Source organism: Eriocheir sinensis, chromosome 66 (genome assembly GCF_024679095.1).
Source record: "Eriocheir sinensis breed Jianghai 21 chromosome 66, ASM2467909v1, whole genome shotgun sequence".
NCBI lineage: Eukaryota > Metazoa > Arthropoda > Malacostraca > Decapoda > Varunidae > Eriocheir > Eriocheir sinensis.
This window is the reverse complement of record NC_066574.1, coordinates 10,134,152-10,151,931: the sequence shown is the minus strand read 5'-3', so window position 1 is coordinate 10,151,931 and position 17,780 is coordinate 10,134,152. Positions and strand designations below refer to the sequence as shown.

The window sequence follows — 17,780 nt, the reverse complement described above, 5'->3', positions numbered from 1 at the left end:
CTCTCTCCTCAATAAATCTCCTCTCTCCTCAATAAATCCTCGCCCTTCTCAATAAATCCTCTCTCACTCTCTCTCTCTCTCAATAAATCATCTCTCAATAAATCTCTCTCTATCACAATAAATCTCCTCTCTCTCTCAATAAATCTCCTCTCTCTCTCAATAAATCTCCTCTCTCTCTCAATAAATCTCCTCTCTCTTTCAATAAATCTCCTCTCTCTCTCTCTCAATAAATCTCCTCTCTCTCTCTCAATAAATCTCCTCTCTCTCTCAATAAATCTCCTCTCTATCACAATAAATCTCCTCTCTCTCTCAATAAATCATCTCTCTCAATAAATCTCCTCTCAATAAATCTCATCTCAATAAATCTCCTCTCTCTCTCAATAAATCTCCTCTCTCAATAAATCTCCTCTCTCTCTCTCAATAAATCTCCTCTCTCTCAATAAATCTCCTCTATCTCTCAATAAATCTCTCTCTCTCAATAAATCTCTCTCTCAATAAATCTCCTCTCTCTCAATAAATCTCCTCTCTCAATAAATCTCCTCTCTCTAATAAATCTCCTCTCTCTCAATAAATCTCCTCTCTCAATAAATCTCTCTCTCTCAATAAATCTCTCTCTCTCTCTATCTCTCTCTCTCAATAAATCCTCTCTATCTCAATAACTCATCTCTCTCTCAATAAATCTCCTCTCTCTCAATAAATCTCCTCTCTCTCTCAATAAATCTCCTCTCTATCACAACAAATCTCCTCTCTCTCTCAATAAATCTCCTCTCTCTCTCAATAAATCTCCTCTCTCAATAAATCTCCTCTCTCTCAATAAATCTCCTCTCTCAATAAATCTCCTCTCTCTCAATAAATCTCCTCTCTATCACAATAAATCTCCTCTCTCTGTCAATAAATCTCTTCTCTATCACAATAAATCTCCTCTCTCTCAATAAATCTCCTCTCTCAATAAATCTCCTCTCTCTCTCAATAAATCTCCTCTCTCTTTCAATAAATCTCCTCTCTTTCTCTCAATAAATCTCCTCTCTATCACAATAAATCTCCTCTCTCTCTCAATAAATTTTTTGCTGGGGTTTCGTTCCTCTCGTCAAGGGTCCGTACGTTACCTGAGGTGTTGGCTGGCCTGTGGTGACTGCCTCTTCGTCCTTCTTCCTCCCTTATACCTCCATCTCTGGACCTTTCTCTCCCTTCGTATATTTATTATTCTCATTTTATCTCCCTTCCATTGTGTATTTTCCTCCTCCCCACTTTCTCTCTCTACACATAATCAGTCCGTTCCTAGTCAGTGCGTAATGTTTTATATACGAGGCGTCCTGCCGAGAGGGTTTAAGTGACCTGTTCTTCAGTAAATTATGGGTTCAGTTTCCCTCCCAGAACACATTTCAAGACTCCCGACCCTTGCTTATAACATATACAAGGTCCCACGTGCCCATCTCGGCTGGACGCCAGGCAGTTTTTGTAATGTTGGCTTCGGTTTCTCAGATCCTGACGCAATTTGTTAGATTTTTCCTTCGTTTTTATACGTATAGGTGTCGTACCTCAGTGTCTTTCTTAATGATTATTTTGTCTGTATATCATTCCATGTTTCTGTCATTCTGTTCCTCCTCAGTGCGTAATATACGAGACTTCCAGCCAAGATCGGGTTTAAGTGACCTGTTCTCGAGTATATTAGGGTTGGATTCCTCCCCCCAGAACACTTATGAGACTCCCAACCCCTTGCCTTTACCATATACAAGGTCTCTTATGCCTATCTTAGCTGGACGTCTTGTAGTTTGTGTAAAATTTGCTTCGGCTGTCACAGATTTCACCTCTGTTCTCTTTCTGTGTGTGGTTCAGGCTTCTCTTGCCGACATATTTGTTTAATTTCATTTGGCGTTTTGGTAATTGTTTATGTCTACTCTCTCATTACCACTCCTCTCTTCTGCTCTCTCTCCAAGCTCCTCCTCTCAACTTTTCCTTTTCATTCTTCTTTTAACTCATTTTCTCCCTCATTTTGACTCATCTTTTACTCTCCCTTCTTTTACTCATCTCCTCTTTCCATTCCTCTTCTTCTATTTATTGGCAACTTATTGCATGATATACTTATTGCATAGTATTGCAATATATATATATATATATATATATATATATATATATATAATATATATAATATATATATATATATATATATATATATATATATATATATATATATATATATATATAACTTATTGCAGGATATACTTATTGCATAGTATTATATATATATATATATATATATATATATATATATATATATATATATATATATATATATATATATATATATATATATATATATATATATATATATATTGCAACTTATATATATATTGCAATATATATATATATATATATATATATATATATATATATATATATATATATATATATATATATATATATATATATATATATATATATATATATATATATATATATATATATATATATATATATATAGATATATATATATATATATATATATATTGCCACCTTATTGCAGGATATACTTCTTGCATAGTATTGCAATATATATATATATATATATATATATATATATATATATATATAGATATAGATATAGATATAGATATAGATATAGATATAGATATAGATATACTTATTGCATAGTATTGCAATGTATATACAAAAAGTGAGCCATATAATTTTTCTAAAATAAATACAAAATTATTTTTTTGTCAATTATTTATTAAATAAATAGAGCACATTTCCTTCACTAAGAGGCTGATTCTGCAGGAACTTGACATCTTGGTGTTCTTTCTTCTTCCAGAGTGTGCGGTGTCCCTTGAGCAGACCGAGAGGTCCGTTCAATTCTGCCAAGGGAAGGAAGTCGTGTTAGTCGACTCTGATGACTTGTACTTTTCTCTGCAAGGGACTGTTCTGTAAGCCAGTCACAGAAGATGTGAACTGTATCTGTACTATGAAGTCATAAATAAAGTTAAGGACCACACCTATGACTTTATCTTGCCCCAAACCCATTTAGCTAATATCCCTGGACACTTTTTTAGGTATAATTGACTTAAGCTAATTCTATATATATTAAAGGGAGGAACCAATTTTCATACAGAAAAAAAAACTTATAATATAAAAAGAATTATATATGAATTGGAAACAAGATATGAGATATAAGAGAAGACAATGAATGTAAATAAAAAGATGAGAGATTGTATACATAAAGAGCTCAAAAGTCATTGAAAAAGCAATGGAAATTAAGAGACAATAAGAACATATGGAATAAAAGACGTGGAAACAAGAAGAAAATAAGACAGACATGAGATTATTACTATGACATAAATACCTTAGACAAAGAGAAAGCAGATAACATATCACAGACTAAAATATTTGAGGCGTACGGCAGAGAAGTGAGGTGACATTAGGAATGGCGACCCTTGTGTAAATTGTACGAAGGGTCTCTTTCGCCTTGCAATTAGTATCATAACATAGCAATTTAACTCTAATTTGCACTGGGAAAGACAGACTCTACCCCTCCAAGGATGAACGAGGGACGAATCAAAATGGAAGCTCAACTTTTATGGGGCAGACGGAGGGTCACTTTCCCTTGTAACGTACATCATGACGAGCAATATGGCAATAATTATGTTCTAGTTAGCAAGGGGGGAAAGGAAGAACAAGATATAGTTACTTGCAAGGGAAAATAAACCTTGCATAGGATGAGCGGAGGGCTGGAAGTCTCGTAATCTGTTCTCAGTGTGTTACCGTACTCTAGTATACGTAAGAATAGGTCACCGTGCCTTAGGATTTCTCTGCCGGAAGCCTCGTTTATACGTTAAAAGATGAGGAGGAAGGGAAACAAGCAAATAATGGAACTCTATATATACGATACAGTGAAAAGGATTTACCGAGAAGGATGTACGTATGAGAGGAGGAATGATTAGAACTGAGAGAAAGGTACATCACAGAGGAGGAAAGTCTGGAATTTGAGGAAGACAAGGAGGAAGGAACGCCAGCCGTGGAGTCTACTGTCGTCAAGGAGCTGATTCAAGGTACGTCTCAAACTTCCCTTCCTAAGATCTATGAAGCAGACCCTTCCGCCCCTCACGTCAGCTACTTGCAAAGGTCAATAAGGAGATCAATCAAGGTCTCACGAGTCTTGTTTTAAGATTCATGGTAAGGAGAAAGTTAAAACTACCACCTGGGTCATCAAACTGCCCCTGGAAATTCTCACAACTCCTACAAAAGCCTGTCAAATGTGTGCGCTTGGAACAATATTTTTAAGAATGTGACTGTCAGATGCCAAGAAGGAGATCAATCGGGTTCTAATTGAGTGGTTTTGAAGGTTCATGGTATATAGGAAGGGTTAATCTATCACCAGGGTCATAAAACTACCCTGAAATGCCCAAAACTCCTACGGAAGCCTTAAATACAAGTCTCTCGGGATGGCTTTTTCAAGAATGTGAGCCTCGGATATTTCCGCTCCTCACATCAGCTACTTCCAAAGGCCGTAAAGGAGATTAATTGGGTTCTTTTGACTTATTTTATAGGTTCATGGTAAAGAGGAAAGGTCTTGCTACAACCAGGGTCATAAAACTACCCCTGGAAATGCCCACAACTCCTATGAAAGCCCTGTCAGTTGACCTCACTCAGGGGACAAAATGTTTTTGAATACGACACTAATACAACCAATACAATGTTTGAGGTTCTTGGTACAGTAGAAGGGTTACACTCCTCTGCACCATGAACGGTTAAACCACCCATGAAAACCCGGTTAGCCTTCTCTGTGGCTTTGGGAAACAGTCATAACAGCTTTTCAAACAAGCAAACTGCGGTGTCATGAAGTTCAAGAATACAGGCTTTATTCAGAAGGTCATTCCTGGTACAGTAAGCAGTATAATCTGACTTACAGTGGACTACACAGACTCTGGAGATAGAGAGTAAAGATCAGCACTCGTAGCTCACCCAAACAGGTCCCAATGTTAGGTACCACATACCTGTAACCGCATATACGTAACAGCACACTTCCCTTCAGTACCAGGAGGCTGGGTCCCCACACGGTACAATAATATCATGTTTAAAGAGAAAGAAAGATGCTTGGCGTGAGAACAGGGTAACTTTTGATATGAAAAGTGGCACTGTACGGAAACATCTGAACATGGACCGGGGCTTTCAGAAGGTGCACCCGAGGAGAAAGACTTAACTAGCAGATGCTTGGCGTGAGAACAGGCTAACTTTTGATAAGAACTATAGAGTGCTGGACATCAGGAAGTGAATCAAGGTACTTTGGACTCATGGAAGTACCCTCTTGGTGACTGAATGGAGTGGCGAGTGTGTGTAGGGTATGTCCAGGGGTAGTTATAAGACACTGGTGGTAGTTTGACCCTTCCTCTGTACCATGAACATAAAGACACACACATTTGCCGAAGCTTTTGTAGGAGTTTTGGGTATTTCCAGTAGTTTTATGGCCCTGGTGGTAGTGTGACCCTTCTTTTCTACCGTGAACCTAAAGAAACACACATTTGGCAAAGCTTTTGTAGGAGTTTTGGGTATTTCCAGTAGTTTTATGGCCCTGGTGGTAGTGTGACCCTTCCCCTGTACCGTGAACCTGGAGAAACACATATTTGCCAAGGCTTTCAAGGAAGTTTAGGGCATTTCCAGGGGTAGTTTTATGACCCTGGTGGTAGTGTGACCATTCCTCTGTACTGTGAACCTAAAGAAACACACATTTGAGAAGGCTTTCAAGGGAGTTTAGGGCATTTCCAGGGGTAGTTTTATGACCCTGGTGGTAGTGTGACCATTCCCCTGTACCGTGAACCTGGAGAAACACATATTTGCCAAGGCTTTCATAGGAGTTGTGGGCAGCCCAGTTTGAATCCGACCTGTGGCTATATCTGCTCAGTTTCCTAGGCACCAGTCATCATTGTACCATACGCTACCATCCACAGAACACAGCCAACCAGCGCACTACCACCTCACACTGCTACCACTGCTCTCTCTGCCTGACTAGCCCAGCTGCCTTACGCTGACAACACCAGAATATAGAAAATTGCACAAGAAATGCCTCCCACAGCTCCCTCAAAAGCCATGTCAAATGTGTGTTTCTTAGGTTCATGGTACAGAGGAAGGGTCACACTACCACCAGGGTTACAAAACTACCCCTGGAAATGCCCACAACTCCTCTGAGAGCCTGGTCAAATGTGTGTTTCTTAGGTTCACAGTACAGAAGAAGGGTCACACTACCACCAGGGCCACAAAACTACCCCTGGAAATGCCCACAGCTCCCTCAAATCCATGTCAAATTTGTGTTTCTTAGGTTCACAGTACAGAGGAAGGGTCACACTACCACCAGGGTCACAACACTAGCCCTGGAAATGCCCACAACTCCCTCAAAAGCCATGTCAAATGTGTTTCTTAGTGTCATGGTACAAAGGAAAGGTCACACTACCACCAGGGTCACAAAACTACCCATGGAAATGACCACAGCTCCCTCAAAAGCAATGTCGAATGTGTGTTTCTTAGGGTCATGGTACAGAGGAAGGGTCACACTACCACCAGGGTCATGAAACTACCCCTGGAAATGCCCACAACTCCAAGGAAAGCCTTGTCAAATATATATAATCTTTTCCTTCCTTCCTTGCTTCCTATCTATCTCCTTCCCTCCCTTCCTTCCTTCCTTCTTTCCTCTCCCTCTTTTTCCTTCCTTCCTTCCCTCCCTTCCTTCCTTCCTTCTTTCCTCTCCCTCTTTTTCCTTCCTTCCTTCCTTCCTTCTTTCCTATCCCTCTTTTTCCTTCCTTCCTTCCCTCCCTTCCTTCCTTCCTTCTTTCCTATCCCTCTTTTTCCTTCCTTCCTTCCCTCCCTTCCTTCCTTCCTTCTTTCCTCTCCCTCTTTTTCCTTCCTTCCTTCCCTCCCTTCCTTCCTTCCTTCTTTCCTCTCCCTCTTTTTCCTTCCTTCCTTCCCTCCCTTCCTTCCTTCCTTCCTTCCTTCTTTCCTATCCCTCTTTTTCCTTCCTTCCTTCCTTCCCTCCCTTCCTTCCTTCCTTCCTTCCTTCTTTCCTCTCCCTCTTTTTCCTTCCTTCCTTCCCTCCCTTCCTTCCTTCCTTCTTTCCTCTCCCTCTTTTTCCTTCCTTCCTTCCATCCCTTCCTTCCTTCCTTCTTTCCTATCCTCTTTTCCTTCCTTCCTTCCTCCTTCCTTCCTTCCTTCTTACCTCCCTCCTTTCCTTCCTTCCTTCCTTCCTTCCTTCCTTCTTTCCTCTCCCTCTTTTTCCTTCCTTCCTTCCCTCCCTTCCTTCCTTCCTTCTTTCCTCTCCCTCTTTTTCCTTCCTTCCTTCCCTCCCTTCCTTCCTTCCTTCTTTCCTCTCCCTCTTTTTCCTTCCTTCCTTCCCTCCCTTCCTTCCTTCCTTCTTTCCTCTCCCTCTTTTTCCTTCCTTCCCTCCCTCCCTTCCTTCCTTCCTTCTTTCCTATCCCTCTTTTTCCTTCCTTCCTTCCTATCTTTCTCCTTCCCTCCCTTCCTTCCTTCCTTCTTTCCTCTCCCTCTCTTTCCTTCCTTCCTTCTTTCCTATCCCTCTTTTTCCTTCCTTCCTTCCTTCCTTCCCTCCCTTCCTTCCTTCCTTCTTTCCTCTCCCTCTCTTTCCTTCCTACCTTCCCGTCTTCCCCTCTCTCACCCCTCTTTCCTTCCTTCCTTCATTCCTTCCTTCTCTTCCTTCTTCCTTCCTTCCCCTTCCTTCCTTCCTTCCTTCCTTCCTCTCCCTCTTTCCTTCCTTCCTTCCTTCTTCCTCCCCTTCCTTCTTCCTTCCTTCCTCCTTCCTTCCTTCCCTCTCCTTCTCTTCCTTCCTTCCTTCCCTCCTTCTCCTCTCTTCCTTCCTTCCTCTCTCTCTCTCTCTCTCTCTCTCTCTCTCTCTCTCTCTCTCTCTCTCTCTCTCTCTCCTTCGTTCCTTCCTTTGTAAAGAAAATGAAGATAAGAAAAAGAGGAAACAAGGGAAAATATTGATAAATGGAACAAAGAAATAAAAATAACACTCACCAAGAAATTCCTGTGTCCTCCTCCTCCTCCTCTTCCTCTTCCTCTTTCATCTATAATATAAGTAAGGAATTAGTATTTGTGTCAACCTGAAGATGCATTTTACATATAATATTAAATTCCTTTAAACTTTCAACCCTTCCTTCCTTCCTTCCTTCCTTCCACACAGTCACTACCACCAGAGGGTCAACACAGGGGGCAGGGTCAGAGCCTTGCCGAGACACAGGGTCAAATATTTACAAACTCTCCTATCTTTACCAACATAATAATCATTTTCCTGGCATTGCTTCCCGAGGCCGCCACAGAGAATAGTCACTAGGTATCCATGTTACTGTTCAAGGTGCAGAAACATTTTAAAACTACCTCCAGGATGACTGTATCTTCTTCAACATATTGGGCTCCCATTACCACTGTTTACACAGACAAAGTTAACCATGTTTTCATGGGTGGAAGGAAAGTTTGGTTTAGTGACATCCTTGGTCATATGCCGGAGAGAGGCAGGAGGGGAAGGAATTATAGGAGAAGGGAACATCTGTGGTCATATGCCAGCAAAAGACAGGAGGGGAAGGAATTATAGGAGAAGGGAACATCTGTGGTCATATGCTGGAGAGAGACAGAAGGGGAAGGAATTATAGGAGAAGGGAACATCTATGGTCATATGCCGGAGAGAGACAGGAGAGGAAGGAATTATAGGAGAAGGGAACATCTGTGGTCATATGCTGGAGAGAGACAGAAGGGGAAGGAATTATAGGAGAAGGGAACATCTGTGGTCATATGCCGGAGAGAGACAGAAGGGGAAGGAATTATAGGAGAAGGGAACATCTGTGGTCATATGCCGGAGAGAGACAGAAGGGGAAGGAATAATAGGAGAAGGGAACATCTGTGGTCATATGCCAGCAAGAGACAGGAGGGGAAGGAATTATAGGAGAAGGGAACATCTATGGTCATATGCCGGAGAGAGACAGAAGGGGAAGGAATTATAGGAGAAGGGAACATCTGTGGTCATATGCCGGAGAGAGACAGGAGGGGAAGGAATTATAGGAGAAGGGAACATCTATGGTCATATGCCGGAGAGAGACAGAAGGGGAAGGAATTATAGGAGAAGGGAACATCTGTGGTCATATGCCGGAGAGAGACAGGAGGGGAAGGAATTATAGGAGAAGGGAACATCTATGGTCATATGCCGGAGAGAGACAGAAGGGGAAGGAATAATAGGAGAAGGGAACATCTGTGGTCATATGCCAGCAAGAGACAGGAGGGGAAGGAATTATAGGAGAAGGGAACATCTATGGTCATATGCCGGAGAGAGACAGAAGGGGAAGGAATTATAGGAGAAGGGAACATCTGTGGTCATATGCCGGAGAGAGACAGGAGGGGAAGGAATTATAGGAGAAGGGAACATCTATGGTCATATGCCGGAGAGAGACAGAAGGGGAAGGAATTATAGGAGAAGGGAACATCTGTGGTCATATGCCTGCCAGAGACAGGAGGGGAAGGAATTATAGGAGAAGGGAACATCTATGGTCATATGCCGGAGAGAGACAGAAGGGGAAGGAATAATAGGAGAAGGGAACATCTGTTGTCATATGCCAGCAAGAGACAGGAGGGGAAGGAATTATAGGAGAAGGGAACATCTATGGTCATATGCCGGAGAGAGACAGAAGGGGAAGGAATTATAGGAGAAGGGAACATCTATGGTCATATGCCGGAGAGAGACAGGAGGGGAAGGAATTATAGGAGAAGGGAACATCTATGGTCATATGCCGGAGAGAGACAGGAGGGGAAGGAATTATAGGAGAAGGGAACATCTATGGTCATATGCCGGAGAGAGACAGAAGGGGAAGGAATTATAGGAGAAGGGAACATCTGTGGTCATATTGTAGTGCCGGGACGTAGTATTAAGTATGGGTAAGTAATGTTAAGTTAATGTAAGTAGCATTTAAGTTAATGTAAGAATTATTAGTAACATTGAATTATTATTGCGTGATGCTCACACCCCCGAGACAGACGGACAGACAGACAGACATACATGTTGACGCCTGCAGAAAGTAGGTGATCGGTTCCATACGAGATAATGGGCATAATTTTAATACAAGATAGTAGCTTCTAGTTAGAATTTTTCACCTTGCTATTCAGGGGAACCATTATACCAATATCATGCGACGAGTAAAGTACCGTAGACGGTTGTTGCAAGGTTGAACAAATCAGGGTTCGAATTAAATCTGGGGAGGGATGTGAACCGCGGGCAGCGGCTGCGTAGGGAGCCCCACCCAGCAAACACCAACAGACACGCCTTGGCTCTTCCCCCGGACAGGTGCGTCTCTCTGAGGTGAAGTAATTCCTGTTCATATTATAGATATATTTTCTCATTATTGTATTTGTGAGGTGCAAACACTAACAGACACGCCTTGGCTCTTCCCCCGGACAGGGGAGTGAGTGGAGATAAAGGGTCTGTCACGTGCGTGTCTCGGGTGTGTTCGGTATGATACACGTATTGACTACGTAGGGTGTTTAGTCCACGGAGTAGCAGGGCTGTGCAGTATTTCTCTTTAACGAGGATGTAACCACCTGGTTCGTCCCCTTTGTCTGCTGGTTAGGCTATATTTTACTAAGGATATAGGAGATTGTAAGAAGATTGTTTATGCCCATGTGAGCACCAGTGAACTGTTTTTCGTGCCACGTTTGTGGTAGGCGGTGGCCGAATTGGTAGAGTACTGGGCCCACATTCACCGCGTGATGGACGACGCGGGTTCGAATCCCCACGCTACCACTCGGATTTTTCAGCCACCGCCGAGTGGCTTAAAACTACCCACATGCTGTCCTGAAGACCACCCATCAACCCGGACTCTAGAGGAAGCCGTCCAAGCGAATCAAGAACGAGTTCCGGGGGGCAGCATGAGCCAATGCAAGATGGCGCCACTATAAACACTCGCCTGCGCCAGAACGGGCTGGGCCAACCATCAGGCCCCACCTGGAAGAAGCCTTGGGCCGACCATCAGGCCCCACCAGGAAGATGCCTACAGGCGCAACAGGCAGCGACGTAAAAAAAAAAAAAAAATATCACCCTCGCTAGGTGAAGGAGACTGTAAACCCGTGTAACATCCAAACAAGCCTAACGCCCATTATTGTATTCTGGTGAATGAGTTAAGAGGGTCAAGGGATTAATTCGGCCATTATTGACTACTGTAATTAAGTCTTCAACGCTACCAAAAGGATATTTTTCTTGCCTGATGTAATCTGAATGAGAATTAGTTCAACGCTACCACAAGTGAAGGAAGAATAAAGGTCTTAAATCAATGATTGTGAATATCTTCTGACCAACTATTTAGGAGAAATAGGGAAAAACAGATCTTCGAGGATTAGGAGCCTTGACCAGGAAAACCCTAGATACCGCATTGCATTTTTATATATAATACATGATGATTATGTTGAGATTATGGCTGAAAACTTGTTATAAGCAGAAGTGATCTTTTGGCGAACTAATAATCCGGCCTTTTATCCTAACCTATCCAAGAGAAGGAAGGAAGGAAGGGAGGAAGGAAGGAAGGAAGGGAGGAAGGAAGGAAGGAAGGAAGGGAGGGAGGAAGGAAGTTAGGAAGGAAGGAAGGAAAAGAGGAAGGAAGGAAGGAAGGAAGGAAGGAAGGAAGGAAGGAAGGAAGGAAGTTAGGAAGGAAGGAAGGAAGAGAGGAAAGAAAGAAGGAAGGAAGGAAGGGAAGGAAAATAACTTAACTCACCACTGGAATGATGTCTGTCTGTCAGTCTTCAAAGTCCTCCTCCTCCTCTTCTTCCTCCTCCTCTTCTTCCTCCTCCTCCTCTTTTCTCTAAAATTAATAAACAGTTGATAATTCATTTTTTGAGCTAATAACCTCTTGTCAGACCTAATAATAATATTAATAATAATAATAATAAGAATAAGAATAAGAATAAGAAGAAGAAGAATGATAATAGTAATAACAAGTTTTGCTGGGCTTATATACATGTGTAATTAATGCAGAGTGTGTGTGTGTGTGTGTGTGTGTGTGTGTGTGTGTGGTTTAAGTGTGTGTGTGTGTGTGTGTGTGTGTGTAATTTATTTTATTTAATTTCAATGTGAAGGAATTTCTCTCTCTCTCTCTCTCTCTCTCTCTCTCTCTCTCTCTCGGTAAAGCCAAATTTGTGGCTTTACCATGTAGCAGCAATGGGCCAAATTTGTGGCTTTACCGTGTAGCAGCAACGGGACAAATTTGTGGCTTTACCGTGTAGCAGCGACGGGCCAAATTTGTGGCTTTACCGTGTAGCAGCAACGGGACAAATTTGTGGCTTTACCGTGTAGCAGCAACGGGACAAATTTGTGGCTTTACCGTGTAGCAGCAACGGGCCAAATTTGTGGCTTTACCGTGTAGCAGCAACGGGACAAATTTGTGGCTTTACCGTGTAGCAGCAACGGGCCAAATTTGTGGCTTTACCGTGTAGCAGCGACGGGCCAAATTTGTGCCATGATTTAAACCCCCAAAAATAGATGATGTGTAAACTGATCACAAATGCTTTGATATGTATTATGAAATGGTTTGTGAGGGGTGAGGTGATTTTTCTCATTTTTCTCGCTTAGAGGGACCATAAAGAAACATGATCCCTGCTGCTACAACCACTGGGTTAAAAGGCCTTTCCCTCTAAGCAAGGGGATGTACTGAACATTTTACAACACACTGGGTTACTAAGTGAGCTGAACATTTTACAGCTCAATATAACGGGTTCACCCTTTGGGGGCTTCTGGCGGGGGTAATGAAGGCAGGGCAGGAAATGAGTAGAGAAAGCTTACCTATTCCTCCAAGCTGCTGAAAAGCTTGTTGGTGAAGAATTACTTGTCGGTGAAGAGACTGTTGTTGAGGTGAGGAGTGCCCTGTGTTATGGAACCTCCCGGCACTGCTACACCAACCTGCAAATATGTGTCCACTCTCAAAGTCTTGTACTGGGAAAGACAGCATGGGATAATATATTATAAAATCTCTCTCTCTATCAAGGGCTGTATAATATAAGATAATTAATTGATACTCTCTCTCTCATATTTGTTTTTTTACATACTTTTCTTCCTCTACACCCTCCCTCTCTCTCTCTCTCCCCTCAATGCCCTCATAACTCTATACATACAGCCAGGCCTATACTTTGAGGCAGTGCCAACATTGCCAGACTGTTGTACTCAGCCTCTTATATTTACTGACTCCCAACACAAAATCTGTCTCCTGGTCCCCAATAATGAGATTCATTTATATTTATCATTAACCTGGTGGTGGTAGCAGCGGGAAAGTGGAAAGTTTTGTTTAGTGGACAGCGCAACATCTGTGGTCATATGCCGGAGAGAGACAGAAGGGGAAGGAATTATAGGAGAAGGGAACAGATCCCAGGAGACGGGACACAGCCCCCGATTAATACCTGGTACACTGCTGGGTGGACAGGGGCGTAGGGTATTGGAAAAGCCGCCCAAATTTTTCCACTCCGCCCGGGAATCGAACCCGGGCTCTCTCAGTTGTGAGCCGAGTGTGCTAACCACTGAACCACGAAGCCCCATAGGGCTGCATGTGGGTGACCACACTAAACTCAGCGATGTGTTTGAAAGCTGAAGCAGTCCGCTGGAGACCTTGCTCTTAGTGCGAAGGGGGAAGGGAGGGGGGGTCAGTTTAGTTAGTTATCAGGTAGTTTAGTTAGCTATAGTCCATGGACTCTTAACTTGAGCCCTGTGGCTTGGCCCGGGGAACCCCCCCATTGTTTACAGACCTAGCGATGACCTGCGATCTGTTATGTTAGCTATTTATGGAGTACATATAGTCAAACCTCGATTTACGAGTTTAATTCATTCAAGAATATTCCTCGCACACCAAAACACTCGAAAACCAAAATGAATTTCCCCATTGAAATTAATGTAAATCCATTAACGTGTCTCATATCTCAAAAAAACTATTTACGTAAGAACCATCTTACATGTTATTTTTTACAGAATTGAAGTTATCTTACTAACAAGTAGAGATGATAAAGATATGAAACACAAGTCAAAGTGTTACAGTTGTTTCGGAGACTCCCGCAACTGCTGGCCATGCTTGAGGTGCAGGCTTCGCCCCAGGGTTTAGCAGGTGGTTCCCCTATTCTCAGGGCACCGGAACTACACCCGACCACCAACGTGAAGCTAACTCGACATATCGTCCGAGATGGAGGGTGAACGAGTCAGTCACGTCCAGGGGGGCATACAAGATACCTCTCCATTAACATGAGTTGCAATAGGAATGATATTAAGGACAATAATAATAATTACAAGATAATTTAATACTACGCTATTCTAACCTAAAACTTATTCAAACCTAGCCATACTTTTTTTCCTTACCTCCCTTGGCTGGGCCTGGTGGTGGGCCCAAGCCGGCAAGTGTTTATAGCGGCCCCATCTTGCTTTCCCTTGGACAGTCCCATACAGTCCAGGATGATGGTGGTGGTCTTCAGGACAAGTAGTCTGTGGCAGCGACTGATTCAAACCCTCATCATCCATGACGCAGTGAACGCAGGACCGGCACGCTAACCACTCAGCCACCGTCTCCTTCCCCAGCCTGTGTTCCGACGCCAAATATGCAAAAAGTAAAAACATATGCCTCAATGTGTCATCCCAGACTATATATAAAGAGAATTAAATCTAAGTCATCCTAACTTAACCAAACTTTAATGAAACTAATCTAGCCTTAGCAAGCCACTGTCAAAACAATATAAACATAAATATATCTCCAGGTGTGTCCCCCCCAAGACCATATATTTAGAGAATTAAATCTAAGCTGTCCTAACCTGCCCAAACTTTAATGAAACTAATCTAGTCTTAGCAAGCCACTATCAAAACACAATATAAACAGAAATGTATCTCCAGGTGTGTCCCCCCCAAGACCATATATTTAGAGAATTAAATCTTAGCTATCCTAACCTGCCCAAACTCGCTGAGCTATCCTAACAAGACCTAACTTAACCTGGTAGTAACAAGGGCCCAAATTTGTGGCTTTACAGTGTACCAGCGACGGGCCAAATTCTTGCCATGATATGTAACTTGATATATTAAGAAGGATATAAACCCCACCATCAACCATTAGGATCCACCGGGAAGAAGCCTACCGGCGCAATAGGCCAAGACGTAAAAAAAAAAAAAAAAATGGATGATGCATAAACTCATCACAAATGAATTGATATATATTATGAAGTGGTTTGTGTGAGTGATGATTTTTTTCTCATTTTTCTCGCTTAGAGGGAAGGGCCTTTAACCCAGTGGTAGCAGCAGGGATCATGTTTCTTAATGGTCCCTCCAAGTGAGAAAAATGGAAAAAAATCACCCCTCACACAAACCATTTCATATTATATATAAAGCATTTGTGACCAGATTATGTATCATCTATTTTGGGGGGTTTATATCACGGCACAAATTTGGCCCGTCGCTGCTACACGATAAAGCCACAAATTTGGCCCGTCGCTGCTACACGGTAAAGACACAAATTTGGCCCGTCGCTGCTACACGGTTAAGCCACAAATTTGGCCCGTCGCTGCTATATGGTAAAGACACAGGTTTGGCCCATCGCTGCTACATGGTAAAGCCACAAATTTGGCTCGTCACTGCTACACGGTAAAGACACAGGTTTGGCCCATCACTGCTACACGGTAAAGCCACAAATTTGATGTGTCGCTGCTACCGAGTTGAGAAACATGATCCCCACAGCTACCGGGTTAACCGTACCTGCCGTGCGCTCTACTACCACAATGAAATAAAACAAATATATACTGCGTTGCACCCCAAGACAATATTTTAAGAGGCGGTGAGTATGGAGATGACCGTAGCCACCTCTCCCGCCAGTGACATCAACGGCAGTGTGGTGAGAGGCCTATCCTGCCTATATATCCTAAACAAGTGGGTGTTATTCCAGAAAAAATACCCAAGTCTCATCACTTCACACTTATTTATATATTCAAGGGCTGAAAAATATCGGAAACATTAACAAAAAAATGCCCGGTCAGCACTAAGTTATCCTAACCTTGGATTAAACTTAGATTTTAACGTAACCTCCTGTGAGAGCAAGATAAAAATTGACAGACAAAATAGGTCAATTCCGGCCCTCATGGTACCATGAGCAGACCTCTAGAATAACACCCGATGGTCTAGGATAAAAAAATTGGAAAATTTCATTTAGTCGGCGCAACATCTGTGGTCATATGCCGGAGAGAGACAGGAGGGGAAGGAATTAAAGAAGGGAACAGATCCCAGGAGACGGGACACAACCCCCGATTAATACCTGGTACACTGCTGGGTGGACAGGGGCGTAGGGTATCGGAAAAGCCTCCCAAATTTTTCCACTCTGCCCGGGAATCGAACCCAGGCTCTCTCGGTTGTGAGCCGAGTGTGCTAACTGCTAACCACTGCACCACGAAGCCCCCAGGTCTAGGATAAGATACTGGTCATCGCTAAGTTATCCTAACCTTGGATTAAACTTAGATTTTAACCTTAACCTCCTGTGAGAGCAAAGTAAATATTGACAGGCAAAATATAGGTTCATGCCAGCCTTCGCAGTACCAGGAGCATGTATAACTCTAGAATGACACCCGATGGTCTAGGGTAAGCACATGTGGTCAAGGCAACAACGCTAACCTACATATTCCCCTTAGAGTTAATAGGTTCACCACCCCGGGTCATCACCACCACATGCATCACCTAATATCACCACAATCACCATCAATACCACCTCAGACACACATGAAATCACAACCATGACGATGAAAACGCAAAAAAATCAAGAGAAATAACACTGAAATAAATAAATCTGAAAAATTCGTAAAATTCACCCCGCCCGCTAGACGAGTCACCCTTAAATCACTTCTAGCTCACGTTAACCTTCAATATTTCCTGAGTAACACAACCCAAACCTCATATCTGCAATAATACAACACAAATACACCCTAACCCTTAATATAGGAGTACCCAGGCATCTTACACTGGTCAAAACTCACGGATATAAGGTCACGTATGGTTCGCTCCCATCCGCCGGTTACGCCCTTATGACCTCACCGCTAAACGCCCATAATTCAATATCTAAGACCCTCACACCTCATTTGACCCCATACATTAGGTCATTCAGCTTAGTTCTCCCTCCCATAGTGTTCAAAGTTCTTAGGTGTTATTGATAACTGAGATAATACGTCACATATGGTTCGCTCCATCCGCCGGTTACGCCCTTATGACCTCACCGCTAAACGCCCATAATTCAATATTTAAGACACTCACACCTCCTTTGACCCCATAAATTAGGTCATTCATCTCAGTTCTCCCTATCATAGTGCCCGAAGGTCTTAGAGGTCATTAATAATTAAGGTCATATATGGAGCCGGACACCCCAAGCCAGTTATATAAGTGACCTTTCTGACCTTACCGGCTTATATCCCGCTCTCCAACTTCACACACAGGAATGCAATGCACGTGTCGCCATGCCCCTCAAGCCCCGTGCCGCTACGTACTCTACTTTACCGGAAATCAGTAAAAAACGATGAACTTCTGAACGACCACGGCGGCCATTTAAATCCACCTCTCACCCCCACCGATACATTTTCCCAATTTCCACCTATTACAAGCCTTCATTCATTGCCCTCACCCACCCAAAACAATCACAAGGGACTATTTACCGTTTCCAGGTGCATGGCTCCCTCGGCAACAGGATAATTCGCTTCAAAAAACACAAAAATAACACACCAGCCTCCTCCCTCCACGGCTGGGACCGGGTGTGCGA

At 42.8% G+C, this 17,780-nt stretch overlaps 2 long non-coding RNA genes across 2 annotated transcripts in view; one reads left to right on the top strand and one right to left on the bottom strand.

Annotated features, from left to right (window-relative positions):
• LOC126987851 (uncharacterized) overlaps positions 1-2,992 on the top strand; it is a 26,273-nt gene extending 23,281 nt beyond the window's left edge. The window contains exon 5 of the long non-coding RNA XR_007741241.1: positions 2,813-2,992. This is a non-coding gene — a long non-coding RNA (uncharacterized LOC126987851). The remainder of the gene's footprint in view (positions 1-2,812) is intronic.
• On the bottom strand, positions 2,714-17,780 carry LOC126987852 (uncharacterized). The gene is made up of 6 exons (XR_007741243.1): positions 17,677-17,780; positions 14,366-14,582; positions 12,812-12,928; positions 11,748-11,834; positions 8,017-8,066; positions 2,714-2,855 (listed from the first exon to the last, which is right to left on the bottom strand). It is a non-coding gene; the product is annotated as an uncharacterized LOC126987852 (long non-coding RNA).